The 23,604-nt window shown below is 42.0% G+C and overlaps 1 long non-coding RNA gene and 1 pseudogene across 1 annotated transcript; one reads left to right on the forward strand and one right to left on the reverse strand.

Moving 5' to 3' along the window:
- Positions 1–23,604, reverse strand: part of LOC139023741 (inactive dipeptidyl peptidase 10-like) — a 182,417-nt pseudogene that overhangs the window by 10,405 nt on the left and 148,408 nt on the right.
- On the forward strand, positions 2,906–3,566 carry LOC139023758 (uncharacterized). Its single transcript, XR_011474923.1, has 2 exons — positions 2,906–3,350; positions 3,485–3,566. It is a non-coding gene; the product is annotated as an uncharacterized lncRNA (long non-coding RNA).

The raw sequence follows: 23,604 nt of genomic DNA on the forward strand, positions 1-23,604 counted from the left end.
ATATTCTAAGTCAGAACCGTCCAGAGTAGTGATGCTGGACGGGCGGACAGGTGCGGGCAGCGATCGGTTGAAGAGCATGCATTTAGTTTTACTTGCATTTAAGAGCAGTTGGAGGCCATGGAAGGAGAGTTGTATGGCATTGAAGCTCGTCTGGAGGTTGATTAACACAGTGTCCAAAGAAGAGCCAGAAGTATACAGAATGGTGTCGTCTGCGTAGAGGTGGATCAGAGAATCACCAGCAGCAAGAGCGACATCATTAATGTATACAGAGAAAAGAGTCGGCCCGAGAATTGAATCCTGTGGCACTCCCATAGAGACWGCCAGAGGTCCGGACAACAGGCTTTCCAATTTGACCCACTGAACTCTGTCTGAGAAGTAGTTGGGAAGCCTAAAAAAGTTCAAGAGTAAAGATGTGGTCAACAAGTCACATAAGTTGCATGGATTCACTCTGTGTGCAATAATAGTGTTTATCAGGATTTTTGAATGACCCCACACATTAACTCAGCAAAAAAAGAAATGTTCCTTTTTCAGMACCCTGTCTTTCAAAGATAATTGGTAAAAATTCAAATAACTTCACAGATCTTCATTTTCAAGGGTTTAAACACTGTTTCCCATGCTTGTTCAATAAACTATAAACAATTAATGAACATGCACCAGTGGAACGGTCGTTAAGACACTAACAGCTTACAGACGGTAGGCAATTAAGGTCACAGTTATGAAAACTTAGGACACTAGAGGCCTTTCTACTGACTCTGAAAAACACCAAAATAAAGATGCTCAGGTTCCCTGCTCATCTGCGTGAATGTGCCTTAGGCATGCTGCAAGGAGGCATGAGGACTGCAGATGTGGCCAGGGCAATAAATTGCAACGCCAAAGACGCCGAAGACAGGGAGGAGACAGGACGGACAGTTGATCATCCTCGCAGTGGCAGATCACGTGTAACAACACCTGCATAGGATCGGTACATCCGAACATCATACCTGCGGGACAGGTACAGGATGGCAACAACAACTGCCCGAGTTACACCAGGAACGCAGAATCCCTCCATCAGTGCTCAGACTGTCCACAATAGGCTGAGAGAGGCTGGACTGATGGCTTGTAGGCCTGTTGTAAGGCAGTTCCTCACCAGACATCACCGGCAACAATGTCGCCTATGGGCACAAACCCACTGCAGCTGGACCAGACAGGACTGGCAAAAAGTGCTCTTCACTGATGAGTCGCGGATATGTCTCACCAGGGGTGATGGTCGGATTCGCGTTTATCAATTAAGGAATGAGCGTTCCACCGAGGCCTGTACTCTTGAGAGGGATCGATTTGGAGGTGGAGGGTCCGTCATGGTCTGGGGCAGTGTGTCACAGCATCATCGGACTGAGCTTGTTGTCATTGCAGGCAATCTCAACGCTGTGCGTTACAGGGAAGACAATCCTCCTCCCCCATGTGGTACCCTTCCTGCAGCCTCGTCCTGACATGACCCTCCAGCATGACAATGCCACCAGCCATACTTCTCATTCTGTGCGTGATCTCCTCAAAGACAGGAATGTCAGTGTTCTGCCATGGCCAGCGAAGAGCCCGGAGTTTACAATTATCTGTAAGGTCCCTCAATCGAGCAGTGAATTTCAAACACAGATTCAACCACAAAGACCATGGAGGTTTTCCAATGACTAGCAAAATGGGCACCTATTGGTAGATGGGTAAAAAAAAAAAGCAGACATTGAATATCCTTTTGTGCATGGTAAAGTTATTAATTACACTTTGGATGATGTATCAGTAAACCCAGTCAATACAAAGATAGAGGCGTCCTTCCTAACTCAGTTGCCGGAGAGGAAGGAAACCGCTCAGGGATTTCACCATGAGGCCAATAGTGAGTTTAATGGCTATGATTGGAGAAAAATTAGGATGGATCAACAACATTGTAGTTACTCTACAATACTAACCTAATTGACAGAGTGGAAAAAAGGTAGCCTGTAGAGAATACAAATATTCCAAATCATAAATCTTGTTTGCAACAAGGCACTAAAGTAATACTGCAAAAAGTGTGGCAAAGCATAGTGGTCGCGGAATCATGTTATGGGTATGCTTGTAATCCGGACTGGGGAGTTTTTCAGGATAAAAAAGAGCCTGAATGGAGCTAAGCACAGGTAAAATCCTAGACAACTTGGTTCAGTCTGCTTTCCACACTGGGAGATGAACTCACCTTTCAGCAGGACAATAACCTAAAACACAAGGCCAAATCTACACTAAATGTACTTACCAAGAAGACAGTGAATGTTCCCGAGTTAGAGCTTTGACTTATATATACTTACAAATCTATGGCAAGACATGAAAATGGTTGTCTGGCAATGATGTACAACCAATTTGTCAGAATAAAGCTCTTAGAGACTTACCCCGAAACTTTTACAGCTGTAATCGCTGCCAAAGATGTTTCTACAAAGTATTGACTCCGGGGTGTAAATGAGATATTTCTGTATTTTATTTTCAATGAATTAGCAAAAATTTCTAAAAACATGTTTTTACTTTGTCATTATGGAGTATTGTGCGTAGATAGGAGAGAGAGAAAAAAAATTCAATACATTTTGAATTCAAGCTGTAACAACTAAATGTGGAGTATGTCATGGGGTATGAATACTTTCTGAAGGCACTGTGTGACATTTTTTCAAACCACTGACGCAGTTTAAAGACCAAGGGGCAACCGGGTGTATTCCTACTCTATAAAAACCTTGACCTGCTGAAAAATGTCCTTTCTTCCCTTCTTCTCACTGTTCTTAATTTCTTATGCAAGCAAGTGTAGCAGTGTGATGTTGTGCCCCTAGATTACCAAATTGCACACAAGGACCAATTCAAATAGGCCAGGTCAAGAGGGGATGTTAATAATTTGATAATAATAATAATAATTCTGTGTATTTTTTTTATTTAATTACAGCTGCATAGCTAATGTTTTTATTTGGTGTACAAACACTTTTTCATACCAATATTGTACATACATGTGATTGTAAAAGTTTTGTATATTTTGGTCTGGCCCATCGCGGGTTATCTGTATTCCCATACCKCTTTATCGTTCTCTTTTGCCTGACCCTCGGCTAGCAAGGTATGTTGTCCTTGGCTCCGAAACTGTTTAATATACAACCGTCATAAGGTTATACAATGTACTGTTTTGCAACCATAAATTTGTTATAGTGTGGACAGTGTAGGAATTTATGTTAACAAGTTTCACAGAGCTCACTGACTGGGGTATCTGTTGTAACTTGTGAGTACTTGTGACAGTGGTTGAGTGAGTGTCCATGTGCTCGCGCAGGTGCCCGAGAGCTGTGACTGCGCCAAGGGTAACATGTGTGTTGTCTCTTCGTGTGCAGGTATGTCTTTTATTTTGTCAGAATTATGTTCTGTATAGTTTTACTCGTATGGTGTGCTGTTGTGTAGCGAGTGTGTGCACGCAGCACCTGTTAATTCCTTTTGGCGCTCTTTTGCCTGACCCTCGGCTAGCAAGGTGCCCGAGAGCTGTGACTGCGCCAAGGGTAACATGTGTGTTGTCTCTTCGTGTGCAGGGCAAATAAAAAGATTTCAACGAGCAGACCATCAGTTGTGGCAGCGTCCTAATTAAAAATACACAACGCAGAATGAACCACGCTACACAAGCAGCATACACCCAATGTCACGGTCATGGTTGTTTGAATTGTTCATGTTCTTGTATTTACTGCTCATGTCATTCAGTTTGTGAATGGTAGTTCTGGGTATGCCAGGACCTGCAGACAGGAGACCAAGCATATGACATTTTGTTCATGTAAGTATTTATAATCATTTGTTGAGATTGAACGGACTCTGATTAACTATATTGAACTATTAGCTCTACAGTTCAGCAGGACATACTGACAGTCTGGGCTGAAGACTGCACCACAGTAGGAGCACTGTGGTTTGAACAGGGAGCAGGTCAGGCATCCACGTTGAAATGGATCCATTGCCGACACCCTGATTGAAAAAACAACAGAAAATATTGACCTCTAAACAAATATTTGTCCAGAGTTGATATCTGTTCTATTTTCTACTCTCCAGTTTCTATTTGTAAAGAGCTACTGTTGCTCATGAAGAAAAATGAGATTTCAGTCTTGAGGGTGTGGTTCGATGTGGTTTGATGTGGGTGTGTTACCGTATCTTGGCAGTTACTGTTGTTAATCGCTCCTGAGACACCGTAGCAGCAACATAGCCACTAGACTACCACTTCCTCATGATAGTTTAGATCTTTTCTTTATTTAACCGGTAGTTATACATTTCCTTTTACTTACTGTTCTGAGGTATGATATACAATCTTGATGTAGTGATCTACTCATTCTACAATGTGTTTTCTTGGGATTTAAGTACTAAGTTTGAAATAGGCAATTTTTGATCGTGCACCAGCTACAGTATTTTACCAAACTTGGTTCACCCTACTTTGAACTGGTTTCATCCAAATATCATCCAATTTGATTGAAAAAAAACATGATTTTCACTGTTCGGGTCCTTTAAAGCTTGTCCAGATTGACAAAGAAAAAGTGGACCTCCTGGATGCCCCTGTGACACCCAAGGAGTTGTTTGGGCCCCCTGCCGCCGCCATGCGGCACAGGTGTGACATGCTTAAAGAATGAAAGCGTAGCCTTCAACTTCTGCCTGCCCCGCAGTCCCGGGCCCCATGGCATCCCGTTGGTTCCTGGAGCTAACCCTCCCAGCTTCACAGCTGGGAGGTGGCAACAAGCTGGTTTTGTCAGTTGCCATCTATCATTGTGTTCTTCCCAGGCCCAGCAACATTTTGCCTGTAAACTGTCTATTATGACCAAGCACCCACCACATTATAACAACTTCACGAGTGCATCTCGTTGTTACGCTACCAGGGGTGCCATCACCCAAGGTGAGCGAGGCAAGAAAACCTGCTAACACTCTCCCTTTTCTTAAGTGGATTCCTGCTGCTTGAGGGCAGTTCATCCCCAGGTTGTGTGTTTGGCTTCAAAGGGAGCAGGCTATCTTGGCTCACTACGAAAACTCCCTCAGCACAGAAGTTTTTTTTGTTGCCTATGGCAACTCAGCTCAATTGAGTTCCTCTCCGAGGAAGTGGAACAGTGTAGTGTTGGCCTGTGTGCCTGCCACTACGTCTTTGTCTCTTCTTCCGAGACGTTAACAATAACTCCATCTCGAGGCTCCAGTCTTCCTCTACCCTTAACACGTACACAGCGCCAGTTAGAGAAAAGGAGAAGGGGACATTCTTTACCACAGGGTTGGGGGACAGTCCAAGAAGTCTGAGCTAGGTTTTTAATTTTAAATTTTTTTTTTTTTAAATAACTCTACTTATATGCCTTGGACTCATTAGGAGGTATCTCTATTACTGGGACACACTCTATGCCCCCTCTGCAGCATTGTTGCACCCTGGGGTGTGCATGACACGCTAGCACTGGCTGTTTACAACCTCCAGGGCTGTGCCTGCTCTTTGCATCTGTCCAGATTGATTCCCAGGCGGTTAAAAGCGACAAGCTTCTTCCTCTTTAAGATCTATGGCCAGGATAGTGCTCGTTAGCGTTACACTACCTGTGCCCAGCCCTGGCGGCTCCATCTGCAACTACAAATGGTGTGTTTACCATCCTTGTTCGGGTGCCCCGTGGCAGTAGGAATCCTATTGCGACAAGCCGGATACTCAGACTTTTCTGGATTTCCAGGACCCCTTCAACGCATTTTTCATTCTACGAAAATGCATTAAGAGATGGTACAATTTAATTGTCACTGGAGCAAGTTTAGGGTTTACTCTATTGGCGCAATGCGTAGGGTGTTTGCTTTTCACGTCAGAGACCCAGGTTCACTTCCCGCACTTCCCGCACTGAAAACCGCGCTGGTTTTCCATATGCTTTGGTATACCCTTAGCATGGAGACAAGCTTCCCCACCGGTCAGGTGGATGCTAGCTGTCATCTCTGCCTCGACAGGCAACAACACTGAACAGAGAATTTCCACAATCTCTGTGTTGTATTGCTTAGGGAGGACGTATATGGTATGTCGCTTATGCCCAGTCTCCTAGCGGTGGCCCTGTTCAGGGTTTGCTATGGGGCTCTACTSCTGGAAAATGTTATATACAGTGGGGTCCGAAATTATTAACAACCTCGATAAAGAGGAGCAAAAATGACTGTATACAATAAATAATTCAAATACTGAGTTTTATTGAATGCACATATTATATTATACTAATACAATTGCTCAGAAAGAGATTGTGTTTAGGTAATAAGTAATAATGTTTTTTCTTTKAAAAGTAGGGGTGAAAATTGTTGACACCCCTCTTTGCAATACCTTTCAGTACCTCACCTTGCAAGGATAATGACACTGAACCCGGGAACGATCTTAGACCATTCCTCCATGCAGAATCCTTCCTCGATATCCTTTGTCTGTGCCCTCTTCAATTCATACCACAGGTTTTTAATGGGTTTCAAGTCCGGAGACTGAGGTGGCCATTGCAAAATCTTGATTTTGCAGCCAATTAACAATTTCTTTGTGGATTTTGATGTGTGCTTGGGGTTACAGTCTTGCTGGAAGATCCACCTGCGGCTAAGTTTCAGCCTCCTGGCAGAGGCAAACAGGTTTTTGGCTAAAGTTCATGATGCCGTTGACATTAACAAGGGCCCCAGTACCAGTGAAGAAAAATAGCCCCATAACATCAAAGATCCACCACCATATTTATAGGATAGGAAACAATACTGTGCAGCCGTATTCATTGACCTGGCCAAGGCTTTTGACTCTGTCAATCACCACATCCTCATCGGCAGACTCGACAGCCTTGGTTTCTCTAATGATTGCCTCGCCTGGTTCACCAACTACTTCTCTGATCGAGTTCAGTGTGTCAAATCGGAGGGTCTGTTGTRCGGGCCTCTGGCAGTCTCTATGGGGGTGCCACAGGGRTCAATTCTTGGACCGACTCTCTTCTCTGTWTACATCAATGATGTCGCTCTTGCTGCTGGTGATTCTCTGATCCACCTCTACGCAGACGACACTATTCTGTATACTTCTGGCCCTTCTTTTGATACTGTGTTAACAACCCTCCAGGCGAGCTTCAATGCCATACAACTCTCCTTCCGTGGCCTCCAATTGCTCTTAAATACAAGTAAAACTAAATGCATGCTCTTCAACCGATCGCTGCCTGCACCTGCCCGCCTGTCCAACATCACTACTCTGGACGGCTCTGACTTAGAATATGTGGACAACTACAAATACCTAGGTGTCTGGTTAGACTGTAAACTCTCCTTCCAGACTCACATCAAACATCTCCAATCCAAAGTTAAATCTAGAATTGGCTTCCTATTCCGCAACAAAGCATCCTTCACTCATGCTGCCAAACATACCCTTGTAAAACTGACCATCCTACCAATCCTCGACTTCGGTGATGTCATTTACAAAATAGCCTCCAAAACCCTACTCAATAAATTGGATGCAGTCTATCACAGTGCCATCCGTTTTGTCACCAAAGCCCCATATACTACCCACCACTGCGACCTGTACACTCTCGTTGGCTGGCCCTCGCTTCATACTCGTCGCCAAACCCACTGGCTCCAGGTCATCTACAAGACCCTGCTAGGTAAAGTCCCCCCTTATCTCAGCTCGCTGGTCACCATAGCAGCACCTACCTGTAGCACGCGCTCCAGCAGGTATATCTCTCTGGTCACCCCCAAAACCAATTCTTCCTTTGGCCGCCTCTCCTTCCAGTTCTCTGCTGCCAATGACTGGAACGAACTACAAAAATCTCTGAAACTGGAAACACTTATCTCCCTCACTAGCTTTAAGCACCAGCTGTCAGWGCAGCTCATAGATTACTGCACCTGTACATAGCCCATTTATAATTTAGCCCAAACAACTACCTCTTTACCTACTGTATTTATTTATTTATTTTGCTCCTTTGCACCCCATTATTTCTATCTCTACTTTACACTTTCTTCCACTGCAAACCAACCATTCCAGTGTTTTTATTTTTTTATTTTACTTGCTATATTGTATTTACTTCCACCATGACCTTTTTATATTTTTATTTATATATATATTTTGTTTGCCTTCACCTCCCTTATCTCACCTCACTTGCTCACATTGTATATAGACTTATTTTTCACTGTATTATTGACTGTATGTTTGTTTTACTCCATGTGTAACTATGTGTTGTTGTATGTGTCGAACAGCTTTGCTTTATCTTGGCCAGGTCGCAATTGTAAATGAGAACGTGTTCTCAATTTGCCTACCTGGTTAAATAAAGGTAAAATAAAAAATAAAAATAAAAATATTTCACAGTAGGTATGGGTTTCTGTTCTGCGTATGCATTTTCATTTAGACGCCAAACCCACCACTGGTGTGCGTGGCCAATGAGCTCTGTTTTCATGTCAACCAACAAATGTAAACAGCTGGAGTTTGCTAAACAACATTGGCACTTGGATTGTAACTGGTGCTTTGGTCAGATAACATGAAAATATAGCTCTTTGGCCACGCACACCAGTGGTGGGTTTGGTGTCGAAATGAGAATGACTGAGCAAAAAAGAACTCAATACGGCATCATGAACTTTACCCAGTACCAGGATATTTTCGCAAAAATCTGGTTGCTTCTACAGGCGGCTGAAACTTGGCCGCAAGTGCTCACCTCACCACTCAAGCTGTCTGTCTCCGACAGACGTTGTGTGACTGGTACTTCCGTACAGAATCACTTGTGATGCAATTTTCCATAGTTACGCATCTCACTCATATTCTCAGAGAACCGGGGTTATGTAAGTATTATAGTGTTCCTGCACATAATTATACTACGGGTGGGTCTAATCCTGAATGCTGATTGGTTAAAACCGCATTCCAGCCAGTGTCTACTCCACAAGTTTCCACTGGCCAAATCTATGACGTTAAAATGCCTATTTACTCTGTTCCATCTGACTGTGCAATCCACCGTCTCATCAGCCCAGCCAGTCCATTTATAAAGTTGATCTCCACCATAAAAACCATCTACACATTATCTCACATTTCTTTCACACTAAAATGTAGTTTTCAACAGCGGAGATTGCCCCTCTTTAATTACTTGTTACTTTTATCTCTTATTCTTATCCGTATTTTTTCAAACTTCACTGTCGGTTAGGGGCTCGTAAGTAAGCATTTCACTGTAAGGTTGTGGTGAAATCCTGCAKGGAGCCTTCACCGTGCGCTGCCACTTTAAGAGCGCTTCAGCAGTAAGGAAGGAGGAAATAAAGACATCTCGTTMTCAGCTCTTTGGGGAGGAGCTCTTGGGTGGCGCGACAGTTTGATTGTGTGTGCTGTGCTGCAGAAGTTTTGTTTATTTTCAGCGTGTGTAGTATATGAAGTATTTAACTCAATCATCGGTGTGATCGCTCTAGGTCGTGGTTGTTTTTGTTTGAGACCGCGCCGGTTATGGATCGCATGAATTAGTAGCAACATTGTTGCGAAGCTTTGACATACAAACCATCGGACGGTCAGACAGTACACCGGCACGCTTGAAGACCACAGCTAAGATCTCTATTGTTATCTTTCTCTCTTTCTCTCCCCTCTATCGTTCCAGTGCTTTACCCTGTAACAGACATTCTATTTTTCAAATGCACTTCCCATTGAAGTTCATTAGAGCTGGACTATTATTTCCCTGCCAGAAGTATTTGGGTGGACATTTTAGTTAAAAGGGAGGTTGCTTGCAAGTTGTGTATTGTTATTTGAACTGTATTGAGGTGGGGTGTACTAATGACATGTGGCCGAGAAGATTGTGGACATTTTTAAGGCCTTTGTTGTGTCTATGAACACCCCCCCACATTCATACCCTCTGCACTCCTCCACTGGAAGATAATACATATTACTGCAAATCCTCTGTTGATGACTGGGTTCTTTCTTGTATGAAGTTGCTGTTCAATTGCTCTGCCATTATTATTATTGTATGAGGTATTCTTGGTGGGATTACCCCTGTGCTGTGATGTGGGTTTTATAGGGTGTGTATTCTCTTTTCTCTCCACTGGCTATCTGGTAAACAGGCTACACTCTAGGCAGTCTCTTCTGCTGATGTGTGTGGGTCTGGTAGTGGTACTCTCTCTATTCTACTATTTTCCTTTCGGCATGGTTAATACCTGCCTGGCACCCGAACAAAATCTTTATCTTTACCCCTCTCTAATAAATACCGCTACAAGGTCTACCTGTTGTATTCGGCGCATGTGACTAATAAAATTGGATTTGATTTGATTAATCAGGTTCAAGGCAAAGATTAACAGAGATCCTTGATGAAAACCAGGACTTCAGACTGGGGCAAAGGTTCACCTTCCAACAGAACAACGACCCTAATTACACAGCCAAGACAACGAGACAAGTCTCTGAATGTCCTTAAGTGGCCCGGACTTGAACTCAATCTAACATCTCTGGAGAGACCTGAAAATAGCTGTGCAGCAAAGCTCCCCATCCAACCTGACAGAGCTTGAGAAGATCTGCAGAGAGGAATTGGAGAAACTCCCCAAATACAGGTGTGCCAAGCTTGTAGCGCCATACCTAAGAATATGCGATGCTGTAATCGCTGCCAAAGGTGCTTCAACAAACTCCTGAGTGAAGGAATACTTATGTAAATGTGATATTTCAGTGGGTTTTTTTTATTAGCAAAAACATCTAAAAACCTGTTTCAGCTTTGTCATTATGGGGTATTGTGTGTAGATTGATGAGGGGGAAAAAAAAACAATTAACAAAATTTTGAGATAAGGCTGTAACGTAACAAAATGTGGAAAAGGGCAACGGGTCTGAATACTTTCACTGTGAGAGCAAGTCTACCATCCAGATGCTTACATGTATGTACCCTGCTTATCTTTGGAATCAAGCTGTGTTTGTTTCTGCTGAGCTATCATGTCAATACATGTGGATACTCATCAGCTTCCATACTCATATTCGTAGGTATGATTTACCTTAATAACATTGAGTAGTTGAAAGTATCTCCTCTAACTTGTTTTACACAAGCTATGTGAAAGTAAATTCGGAGTGAGGTTGGGTTTATGTAGGCTACATTCAATGTAGTACATTGCCATCTGATTCTCCCAAAGGACACTGCCATTTCAACGTATAGCTAGGTATACTATCATTGATTCATGATTGAACTTTAGAAGTAGTTGCCATTAGCCCTATAAATAGGATGCCTAATAATAAGTTTACCTTTGGATATTGTCTTTTATAAATGTTATTCATAATGTCCACTGAGTGTACAAAACATTTAGAATTTGTTGAGCGTGAAAACCCAGCAACGTTGCAGTTCTTGACACAAACAGGTGGACCTGGCACCTACTACAATACCCCATTCAAAGGAACTTAAATACTTTGTCTTGCCTATTCACTGTCTGAATGGCACACATACACAATCCATGTCTCAATTGTCAAGGCTTGAAAATCCTTTAACCTGTCTCCCCTTCTACACTGGTTGAAGTGGATTTAATACGTGACATAAAAAAGGATCATAGCTTTCACCTGGATTCACCTGGTCAGTCTGTCATGGAAAGGTCAATGTTTTGTACACTCAGTGCATATGGATAAGACAATATCTAAATGTAAATGTTTACTATATCAATATCATGAATTCTGTTTTGTAATTTACATTGCCACACTCGTGAAAAAGGCGTGTTGTCGACCTGTTCGCTGTGTCATCTGACAGCTGCATCCGATTGGCCTGATTGCCTTAGTATGGGTAGCCTACGATAATTAGCAGGGAGCACAAGCAATTTCAAGCTAATCAAACCCTGTGGAGAAGAAAACAATCGCTGAAGAGGTAAGACACAATCATTTTGTCACTTATAAATGGAATTTGGGTGGTATATGTGTGAAGCTGGCATCTTGGGCTAATGAAAACAACCTCACCAGGGGTGCAGTAAGTAGTTTATTTGTAATTCTCAGAGAAGGGGGGGGGGCGTAATGTTCCACACACTGCATACACCCAGAGAGCACACGGTTGAGGAATGTAACTATGCATATTTTGGTGTTGAGCAGGGTATAGTGAAGACTGGTAGAGCATCGATAATTTAATAGATTTTAAGATCAAAGTTGGTGGTTCCTCTCTTCTAGCTGCCAACTGTGGCTTATTTTATGCAGCTTTAATGACATCCCTTTGTTGTTGCCTTATTCGCTGGAGAGGCTAAGCCAGTGCCGATGGATGATTACCTGAGTGATGTCCTATTTGTGTTGAAGGTGATCCTGGATTCAGGTATCAATCTCACAAATTATCACTACCATGTCACAATCAAAGCTTTTCTTTGTGATGCACCAGTGCGAGCCATGCCAAAATCCATCAAATCCCATACTGGATATTTTGCTTGTATTTCAGGGTTTCCATTAGATTATATGCATATGATGTGCCTAGGTGTCATGAGGATGTTGATTTTCCTTAATCAGGCCCACACAGTGATTCTTGGTAGTCTTAAACAAATCTACTTTGAAACAAAAGTGTACACCTCACACACGTGGTTATGGACTTTAAAAAATGAAGSCACCTGTACCATGTCAGTGTTGAAATCACAGAAGACTGATAACAAAAGTTTGACAAACACTGGATTTATGTTGGGTTTTTTAAATAATCTTTATTAAATATGAAAATTATGTAAAATATTATTTACATTTGTGGTGGAATTATTCTAATCATAAGGAGAGTTAACATTTTTGTAATTTTTTTGTATTTTTATTTCCTCTAAACAAGTTAACGTTATTATTTAATTATTGCAGTAATGGAATTTAACAACGACCCTCCCGTGGGTGATTTGTTCAGAGCCCAACCATCAAGACTAAGCCACAGCATTTTATAGCAGAGTCCATCCTCCTGGAAGTTCATTACAAATCACAGATGAGAGAATGTATACAAGAAGGTACATTTTGCTCTCATATCTGTCTCGTTAATTTACGCTTGCTTGTACAAAAATACTAATGCAACCTAGAATACTAAATCCTTTCTTTAAAGAAACTGGAGATTGGTTCTCCTTGTTACCGACAGACAAATCTGTCTGTGTTAAATCTCCCAGAGGCCCACCTTCAGTCCACACACACAGATGAGTGTTCAAAAAAAAGTATTCTGTTGCATAAAACCATTTTGATGCAATAACAGGATTATAACATAATCTTGTAATTTCTGTTCTCACACATTCCTCCCATGAGGCCAAAGATGGTGCTTTTGGTCATTTGGTCATTGACTACAACCTCGGTCACTGGCAGAACTTGACCAAAGGAAGGCAACTGAGTAAAGGCAGTTTCTTATACACGGGTCCCATAGTATTGAAGGATGCTGTTTACAAAAAAGTCTCCCTACTTTCTTCCTCAGTGTAGTCATGTTCATTTTGCTAAATTCAAATGATGAAAGYAGGAGGCATTACCTTGATTATGCCAAACAGCTGCTGATGCACTTTGTTGAGATGAGCAAGAGTATCTATGGTGATACATTTACAGTGTCACTTGGCAGATTTGTTGAATTTCACAACTGCTCACTCAATTACCTTTAATTGCTTTGAGTATGAGAACCCTTTGCAGTCGCTTAAATGTGCCATCAAAAGCCCACAATCCATTGGTACAAAGTGATGAGGCGACTGTCTGAATCAAGCCAAGTGAAACATACTGCCAAGAACACCCAACCATAGATGAAGAATAAAATGTGAGATGGTTGCTTCCTCCTGGACAAATATGCATTTGTCAAAGAAAAAGGAGACAATAGATACCTTGTCTGTGATGTCATTCACCATACTCTAACTGACAACTTTATTTTTCCATTTGCCTCCAAAGACTTCAACATCGCAAGTATCTCAAATATCCGCAAATGCTAAATAAATAAAAATTATCCCGAGGGCAGACACAGCCTTGCTGATGAGATCCTATCATAGGCACTACATAGTGATCCCTATATTGCACAGTTCTGCCAAGTAAGACCATATGTATTGGAATAGTTTGGTTTGCAATTATGGATTAAATTGTCTATTTCCCCAGGTTCTAATCTCAGAGGATGTGAGCCAGAGCAGTGTGGATGGACAATGAGAAAGAAGTAGGTGTTATTCCAAAGCACTGAATCAAAGTCCAAACTGTGGTGGCCCCCAAATAAATATGATGGTGCAATAAAGGATTGGTCCGCACCCTCTCTGAAATGGAAGTCATTTCAGCTTCTGAGGATTAAACTGACATCTGGTAAATAGCAGATACATTATAAACTAAACAAAAATATAAACGCAACAATTTCAAACATTTTACTGAGTTACACTTCATAGAAGGAAATCAGTGAATTAATTAATTAGGCCCAAACCTATGGATTTCACATGACTGAGCCGGGGCGCAGCCATAGGTGGGRCTGGGAGGGCATAGGCCAAACCACTTGGGAGCCAGGCCCAGCCAATCAGAATGAGTTTTTCCCCACAAAAGGGCTTTATTATGTACAAAAATATTCTGGATTTGGGGACTGTGAAAAGACCCCTGGTGGCATGTCTGGTGGGGTGTGTGTGTCAGAGCTGTGTGTAAGTTGACGATGCAAACAATGGGATTTTCAACACAATGTTTGTTATAAAAATAATTGATGCAGTCCGTCTCTCCTCAACTCTTAACCAAGAGAGACTGGCATGCATAGCATTTAAATCAGCCCTCTGATTACAATGAAAAGCAAGACATGCTGCTCTGTTCTGGGCCAGCTGCAGCTTAACTAGGTCTTTCCTTGCAGCATTCGACCACACGACTGGACAATAATCAAGATAAGAAAAAACTAGAGCCTGCAGGACTTGCTTTCTGGAGTGCGGTGTCAAAAAAGCAGAGCATATCTTTATTAAGGACAGACATCTCCCCATCTTCACAACCATTGAATCGATATACTTTGACCATGACAGTCCAAGTAATTTAGTCTAGAACTTAAGGAATGATTTGTACCAAATACAATGCTCTTAGTTTTAGAGATGTTCAGGAGCAGTTTATTACTGGCCACCAATTCCAAAACAGACTGCATATCTTTGTTAAGGGTTTCAATTACTTCATTAGCGGTGGTTGCTGATGCATAGATGGTTGAATCATTAGCATACATGGACACACATGCTTTGTTTTATGCCCGTGGCAGGTCATTGGTAAAAATAGAAAAGAGTAGAGGGCCAGGAGAGCTGCCCTGCGGTACACCACACTTTACATGTTTGACATTAGAGAAGCTTCCATTAAACCCTCTGAGTTATATTAGATAGATAGCTCTGAATCCACGATATGGCAGAGGTTGAAAAGCCATAGCATGTAAAAAAAAATCAACAACAGGTTATGGTCAATAATATCAATGGCTGCACTGAAATCTAACAGTACAGCTCCCACAATCTTCTTATCAATTTCTTTCAACCAATCATCAGTCATTTGTGTCAGTGCAGTACATGTTGCGTGCCAAAAGTTTTTTGTTAATTTGTTTACAGAGAAATAGCATTGTATTTGGTCAAACACCAAGAGCTGGCAGTAAGCTTATAGGTCTGCTGTTAGAACCAGTAAAGGCTGCTTTACCACTCTTGGGTAGAGGAATAACTTTGGCTTCCCTCCAGGCCTGAGGACAAAGACTTTCCTGTAGTCTCAGATAAAAAATATGACAGATAGGAGTGGATATAGTCAGCTACCATCCTCAGTAGATTTCCATCTAAGTTATCAATGTCAGGAAGTTGGTCAGTATTGATCGATAACAATTTTTCCAACTCTCCCACACTAACTTTACAGAATTCTAACTTGCACTGCTTTTCTTTTTGTTTTTTTTATGCATGAATAAGATGGCTCACTGTTTGTTGTTGGCATTTCCTGTCTAAGTTCGCTCACTTTGCCAATGAAATAATCATTAAAATAACTGGCAACATCAAATGGTTTTCTGATGAATAAGCCAACTGATTCGATTTCTTTCTGCCTATAATTTAATTTACTCTTTCCATCATTCTTTATCATTGATCTTGGCTTCATAACGCAGTTTTCTTTTTGAGTTTAGTCTCATAAATTCTCAATTTGCAGCGTCAACCAGTCAGATGTGCAGCCAGACTTATTAGCCACTCCTTTTGCCCCATCTGTCAACCATACAGTTTTTCAGTTTGTCACGTTCGTCGTATTGAGGAGACCAAGGCGCAGCATGATATGAATACATACTACTTTTAATGAAGAATCAACACTAAACAAACTAACAAAACGAACGTGAAGCTATATAAACTGAGTGCTGACAGTCAACTACACATAGACAAGAACCCACGAATACCCAAGGGAAAATGGCAACCTAAATATGATCCCCAATCAGAGACAACGATAAACAGCTGCCTCTGATTGGGAACCAATTCAGGCCACCATAGACCTACATATGCCTAGACTTACAAACACACCTAGACATACAAAACCCTAGACAATACAAAACAATCATACCCACCCTCATCACACCCTGACCTGACCAAAATAATACAGAAAACATAGAATACTAAGGTCAGGGRGTGACACAGTTGCTCATCAATCCARGGAGCCTTAACAGTTCTGTCAGTTTCTTAACAGGTGCATGTTTATCAATAATTGGAAGAAGAAATGTCATAAATTCATCAAGTGCAGCATCTGGATGCTCCGCATTAATCACATCAGAACAACAAATATTTTTTAACATCATCCAAATAAGAGTCACAGCAAAAAATGTTGTATGATCTCCTACACACTATTTTAGGCCCAGCTTTTGGAACTTTGGATGTCCTGGATATAGCCACTATATTGTGATCACTGCATCCAATGTGTTCGGATACAGCTTTAGAACAAAGTTCTATAGTATTAGTAAAAATGTGATCAATACATGTGGATGATCTTGTTCCTGTAGTGTTTGTAAACACCCTGGTAGGTTGATTAATAACCTGAACCAGATTACAGGCACTGGTTACAGTAAGAAGCTTCCTCATGAGCGGACAGCTTGACGAAATCCAGTCAGTATTCAGCCCCCCAAGAAATTAGACCTCTCTGTTTACATTTCACACATATTATTTCGATACAGACTGTTAGCACTTGGTGGCCTATAGTAACACCCCACAAGAAAAGTCTTTAGATGTGCCAAGTGAACCCACAACACAACACTTCACAACACTTGACACAAGATCTTCTCTAAACATTACAGGGATATGGCTCTGAATTTATACAGCAACACCTCCCCCATAAGCATTCCTGTCTCTTCTATAGATGTTATATCCTTGTATTGCTACTGATGTATCATCAAATGAATTGTCTAAGTGAGTCTCAGAAATGGCTAATATATGAATGTTATCTGATGTCAGCAAGTTATTGATTTCACAAACCTTATTTCTAAGGCAACGTATATTAATATGGGCTATTTTCAGCCCTTTCCTGGGTAGCTTATCAGAGAAAGGCATCATACTGAAAAGAGCAGACAAAGCAAGAGAGCAATGTATACATTCAGCAGTCCATTAATCAATTGGTGTGTGTGTCTGTGTGTGTGTCTGTGTGTGTGTCTGTGTGTGTGTCTGTGCTGCGGGGGTTGAGGCTACGAAGCCATAGGCTTGGCTCTCTCATCCCTTCCAGGCTTCTGGTGTCTGTGCTGCGGGGGTTGGAGTGCTAGAAGCCATAGGCTTGGCTCTCTCATCCCTTCCAGGCTTCTGGTATCAAGCATTTCACCTATTATTTAGCTACTGACTGTTAGCACTTGGTGGCCTAAAAGAAAATGCTTCAATACAACACTTCAATAACAATTGACATAAGATATTCTCTCAGCATTACAGAGATTGGCTCTGGATATATAAACTCAGCAAATAATAAACGTCCTCTCACTGTTAACCGTGTTTATTTTCAGCATACTTAACATGTTTATATATTTGTATGAACATAACAAGATTGAGACAAACTGAAAAAGTTCCACAGACATGTGACTAACAGAAATTGAATATGTGTCCCTGAACAAAGGGGGGGTGGGGGGGGTCAAAACCAAAAGTAACAGTCAGCATCTGGTGTTGCCACCAGCTGCATTAAGTACTGCAGTGCATCTCCTCCTCATGGACTGCACCAGATTTGCCACTTCTTGCTGTGAGATGTTAGCCCACTCTTCCACCAAGGCACCTGCAAGTTCCCGGACATTTCTGGGGGAATGTCCCTAGCCCTCACCCTCCAATCCAACAGGTCCCAGACGTGCTCAATGGTATTGAGATCCGGGTTCTTCGCTGGCCATGGCAGAACACTGACATTCCTGTCTTGCAGGAAATTATGCACAGAACGAGCAGTATGGCTGGTGGCATTGTCATGCTGGAGGGTCATGTCAGGATGAGCCTGCAGGAAGGGTACCATGAGGGAGGAGGATGTCTTCCCTGTAACGCACAGCGTTGAGATTGTCTGCAATGACAACACGCTCAGTTCGATGATGCTGTGACACACCGCCCCAGACCATGATGGACCCTCCACCTCCAAATCGATTCCGCCCCAGAGTAGGCCTACAAGCCCTCTGTCCAGCCTCTTTCAGCCTATTGCGGACAGTCTGAGCACTGATGGAGGGATTGTGCGTTCCTGATGTAACTCGGGCAGTTGTTGTTGCCATCCTGTACCGCAGGTGTGATGTTCGGATGTACCGATCCTGTGCAGGTGTTGTTACACGTGGTCTGCCACTGCGAGGACGATCAGCTGTCCATCCTGTCTCCCTGTAGCGCTGTCTTCGGCGTCTCCCAGTACGGACATTGCCATTTATTGCATTGGCCACATCTGCAGTCCTCAAGCCTCCTTGCAGCATGCCTAAGGCACGTTCACACAGATGAGCAGGGACCCTGGGCATCTTTCTGTTGGTGTTTTTCAGAGTCAGCAGAAAGGCCTCTTTAGTGTCCTAAGTTTTCATAACTGTGACCTTAATTTCCTACCGTCTGTAAGCTGTTAGTCTTAAAACATTTACAATGAAGATCTGTGAAGTTATTTGGATTTTTACGAATTATCTACGAAAGACAGGGTCCTAAAAAAGGGACTTGTTTTCTTTGATAGATATATCTATATACACACACAGCATCACCTCCCCATAAGCATTTCTGTCTCTTCTATATATGTTATATCCTTATCTAAGTGAGTCTCAAATGGCTAATATCTGAATGTTATCAAGTTATTGATTTCATGAACCTTATATCTAAGGCTACATATATTAATATAGGCTATTTTCAGACCTTTCCTGGGTGGACATAATATGGAAAAGAGCAAACAAAGCAAGAGAACAAAATACATTCAGCAGTCAATTGTTGTGTGTGCTGCGGGGTTGAAGATACAAACCAGGCTTCTGGGATGGGGGTGGGCAATGAGCCTGTCATAGTGGATGTAATTAATGTACCCACGCACTCTGGCAGCTTTCATAGCTGGGATCAGTTCTTTCCTCTTCTGGCGCAGAGCTTCAGGATAGTCCTCGTTGAGGCAGATATGCGTTCCTCAAGTTCTTGGCTCTTTCCAGAACAGCTCCCTTGTCCTTGAACCTCAGGAACTTGACCACTGTCACCTGGACCAGAGGTGTGTTTTCCAGTCCTGTGGGTGCACTCCACCTCAGTCTTCCTGTGGTCCAGACTCCGTCCAGGTTTCGTGGAGATTCTGCAATTCCGTCCACAACCATGTTATTCTGCCTTGATTGTCCCCCGAGATAATCTGATTTATCCATCATTGTTATCATGGATTCTCACACAGAACTGATGTCCTCTCTCAATGACATACAGATTACTGTCATCTTGCTGTTCTCCTGTTTCATCTCGTCGAGCTGACTCTGGGAGAACTGCAAACTGTTCTTCAGGTCCTGGACCTCTCTGGTCAGGTCGTACATTCTTTTATTAGTTGAATCCACCAGCATTTGGACAAAACACGGAACTATTTTCTTGCTGTTGTAACAACTGCTTTAGAACTCTTTGTTGGTTTTTAAAAGACCCTTCACCTGTGATCGAGAGACACCACTGTCCTCAACGGTACTCCCGCCGGCTTTGGTCTTTGTCATGGTAGCTAGCAATGTAGGTTACGCTCCTCGCAGTTCCAGACAGGGCAGGTCACATGGAAGATTTAAAACAACAAACAGCGAGGGATCTAGACAGCCACATACCCAGGTCAATATGCAGTAAAAAGTTTGGTGTTTTCAGTTTTAATACATTTATTTCAATCAAATGTATTTATAAATCACTTTTTACATCAGCAGATGTCAAAGTGCTTATACAGCCTAAAACCCAAAACAGGAAGCAATGCAGATGTAGAAGCACGTCACATGCACAAGTACAGTGAAATGCCTTTCTTGTAAGCTATAACCCCAATGCAGTAATCAATATAATACAAAAAAAAGATAGAATAAAAACACAGATATATAAAAAAATAAGCACACAAATGTATTTTTACTGTTCTATTTCTTTACTTACCTACACAGGTACACATACACACACACACCTTTTTTTTTCGCACTATTGGTTAGAGCCTGTAAGTAAGCATTTCACTGTAAGGTCTACACCTGTTGTATTCAGCGCACGTGACAAATAAATGATTTGATAAAGTAAGTATGCATACTATATACAGGGTCAGTTCTAGTACAATATTTACAATGTGCAGGGATACTGGATCGATAGCGGTAGATGCAGTATGTGTAGGGGTAAGGTGACTAGGTATCAGGATATGATAAACTGTAACTGCAGTGTATATGGTGATTGCATGTGAGTGGGTATGTGTAGAGTCAGTATAAATGTGCTGTATGCATAGTATGTGTGTGTGTGAGCAAATTATTGAGTGAGTGTTTGTGTGTTCGTATCAGTGTGTGTAGGACCTTGAGTGTGCATAGCGACAAAAACAAACTCAGTCTGTGCAGCCATTTAGCAGTCTATTGCCGTACCAATCAGTGATGCAGCCAGTCAAGATGATCTCAATGGCACAGCTGTCTCATCGTTGCCAGTGATCAGGCCTACCACCGTCGGGTCGTCAGCAAACTTGATGATGGTGTTGGAATCGTACGTGGCCACGCAGTCGTGGGTGAACAGGGAGTACAGGAGGGGACTAAGCACACATTCCTGTGGGGCCCACGTGTTGCGAAGATGATGTTGCCTACCCTTACCACTTGAGGTGTGCCAGTCAGGAAGTCCAGGAACTAGTTGCAGAGGGAGGTGTTCAGTCCCAGTATCCTAAGCTTGGAGGGGACAATGGTGTTGAACGCTGAGCTGTAGTCAATGAACAGCATTCTCACATAGGTATTCATTCCTCTTATCTAGGTGGGTTGAGTGCAACTAGTCTATGGATCTGTTGGGGCGGTATGCAAATTGGGTGTCTGGGATGATGGAGTTGATATGTTCCATAAGCAGCCTCTTAAAGCACATAATGATTACAGATGTGAGTGCTACAGGGCGGTAGTCATTGTGGCATGAAGCCTTAGCTCTTTGGAAAAGGAATGATGGTGGTTATCTTAACATGGAGAGGTTGAAAATTACTGTGAATATACCTTTCAGCTCTTCTGCACATGCTCTGAGAACACTCCCTGGAATACCATCTGGCCCCCATGGTCTTGCTGGTATTGACCTGATTTACTCACGTCGGCCTCAGAGAGCGTGATCACCAAATATTCTGATAAATGGTCTGACAGTGAATACTACTCGGAATTCATATCCCAAAATAAATAAATGATCTCACTACAATGCAGTAACAGAAAGTTAGCCAAAGTAGTTAAGGTTTTGCTACTATGGAAAGGACAACACCTGTCTTTGTGGAAAAATCACACTGATTTTAATGATTTACATCTTTAATCATATCCCAGTTTACCTATTTACTTATGGCCCTGCCTACACCTAACGACAATTTTTTAATTGAGCAAAAAAGATTCCACATTACTTGGAACGGCAAGCCAGACAAAATTAAATGGGCCTATTTATATAATGAATAGGAATTTGGATGGCAGAAATGAAATATTAAAGCACTGGCCCTCTCACTAAAGGCTTCAGTCATACAAAAATGATACTTAAATCAAACCGGTTCTAAACCAGATTAGTAAGAATGGCTCAACCAGTGTTCAAGAATGGCCTTTTTGCCTTTATTCAGATCACAACCTCTCACTTTATTTGAAAATGAAATCAACTCAAATGTTGCTACACGTTAGCCAAATAAATTTAAACTCAGTTTCACAATTCCTGACATTTAATCCTAGTAAAAATTCCCTGTCTTAGGTCAGTTAGGATCACCACTTTATTTTAAGAATGTGAAATGTCAGAATAATAGTAGAGAGAATTATTTATTTCTGCTTTTATTTCTTTCATCACATTCCATGTGGGTCAGAAGTTTACATACACTCAATTAGTATTTGGTAGCATTTCCTTTTAAATTGTTTAATAACTTGGGTCAAACGTTTCAGGTAGCCTTCCACAATAAGTTGGGTGAATTTTGGCCCATTCCCCCTGACAGAGCTTGTGTAATTGAGTCAGGATTTAGACCTCCTTGCTTGCACACACTTTTTCAGTTCTGCCCAAAGATTTTCTATAGGATTGAGGTCAGGGCTTTGTGATGGCCACTTCAATACCTTGAATTTGTTGTCCTTAAGCCATTTTGCCACAATTTTGGAAGAATGCTTGGGGTCATTGTCCATTTGCTAGACCCATTTGCGACCAAGCTTTAACTTCCTGACTGATGTCTTGAGATGTTGCTTCAATATATCCCCATAATTTTACTTCCGCATGATGCCATCTATTTTGTGAATTGCACCAGTCCCTCCTGCAGCAAAACACCCCCACAACATGATGCTGCCACCCCGTGCTTCACGGTTGGGAGGGTGTTCTGTGGCTTGCAAGTCTCCCCCTTTTTCCTCCAAACAAAACAATGGTCATTATGGCCAAACAGTTCTATTTTGGTTTCATCAGACCAGAGGACATTTCTCCAAAAAGTACGATATTTGTCCCCATGTGCAGTTGCAAACCGTAGTTTGGCATTTTTATGGCGGTTTTGGAGCAGTGGCTTCTTCCTTGCTAAGCGTCATTTCAGGTTATGTCGATATAGGACTCGTTTTATTTTAAATATAGATACTTTTGTACCTGTTTCCTCCAGCATCTTTACAAGGTCCTTTGCTGTTGTTCTGGGATTGATTATGCACTTTTCGCACCAAAGTACGTTCATCTCTAGGAGACCGAACGCGTCTCCTTCCTGAGCGGTATGACGGCTGTGTGGTCCCATGGTGTTTATCTTTGCGTACTATTGTTTGTACAGATGAACGTGGTACATTCAGGCGTTTGGAAATTGCTCCCAAGGATGAATCAGACTTGTGAAGGTATAATTTTTTCTTTTTCTTGGCTGATTTCTTTTCATTTTCCCATGATGTCAAATAACGAGGCACTGAGTTTTAACGTAGGCCTTGACATACATCCACAGGTACACCTCCAATTGACTCAAATTATGTCAATTAGCCTATCAGAAGCCTCTAGAGCATGACATAATTTTCTGGAATTTTCCAAGACGTTTGAAGGCACAGTCAACTTAGTGTATGTAAACTTCTGACCAACTGGAATTGTGATACAGTGAATTATAAGTAAAATAATCTGTTTGTAAACAATTGTTGGAAAAATGACTTGTGTCATGCACAAAGTAGATGTCCTAACCGACTTGCCAAAACTATAGTTTGTTAACAAGAAATTTGAGGAGTGGTTGAAAAACGAGATCTAATGACTCCAACG

The sequence above is a fragment of the Salvelinus sp. IW2-2015 genome, linkage group LG36 (genome assembly GCF_002910315.2).
Source record: "Salvelinus sp. IW2-2015 linkage group LG36, ASM291031v2, whole genome shotgun sequence".
Classification (NCBI taxonomy): domain Eukaryota; kingdom Metazoa; phylum Chordata; class Actinopteri; order Salmoniformes; family Salmonidae; genus Salvelinus; species Salvelinus sp. IW2-2015.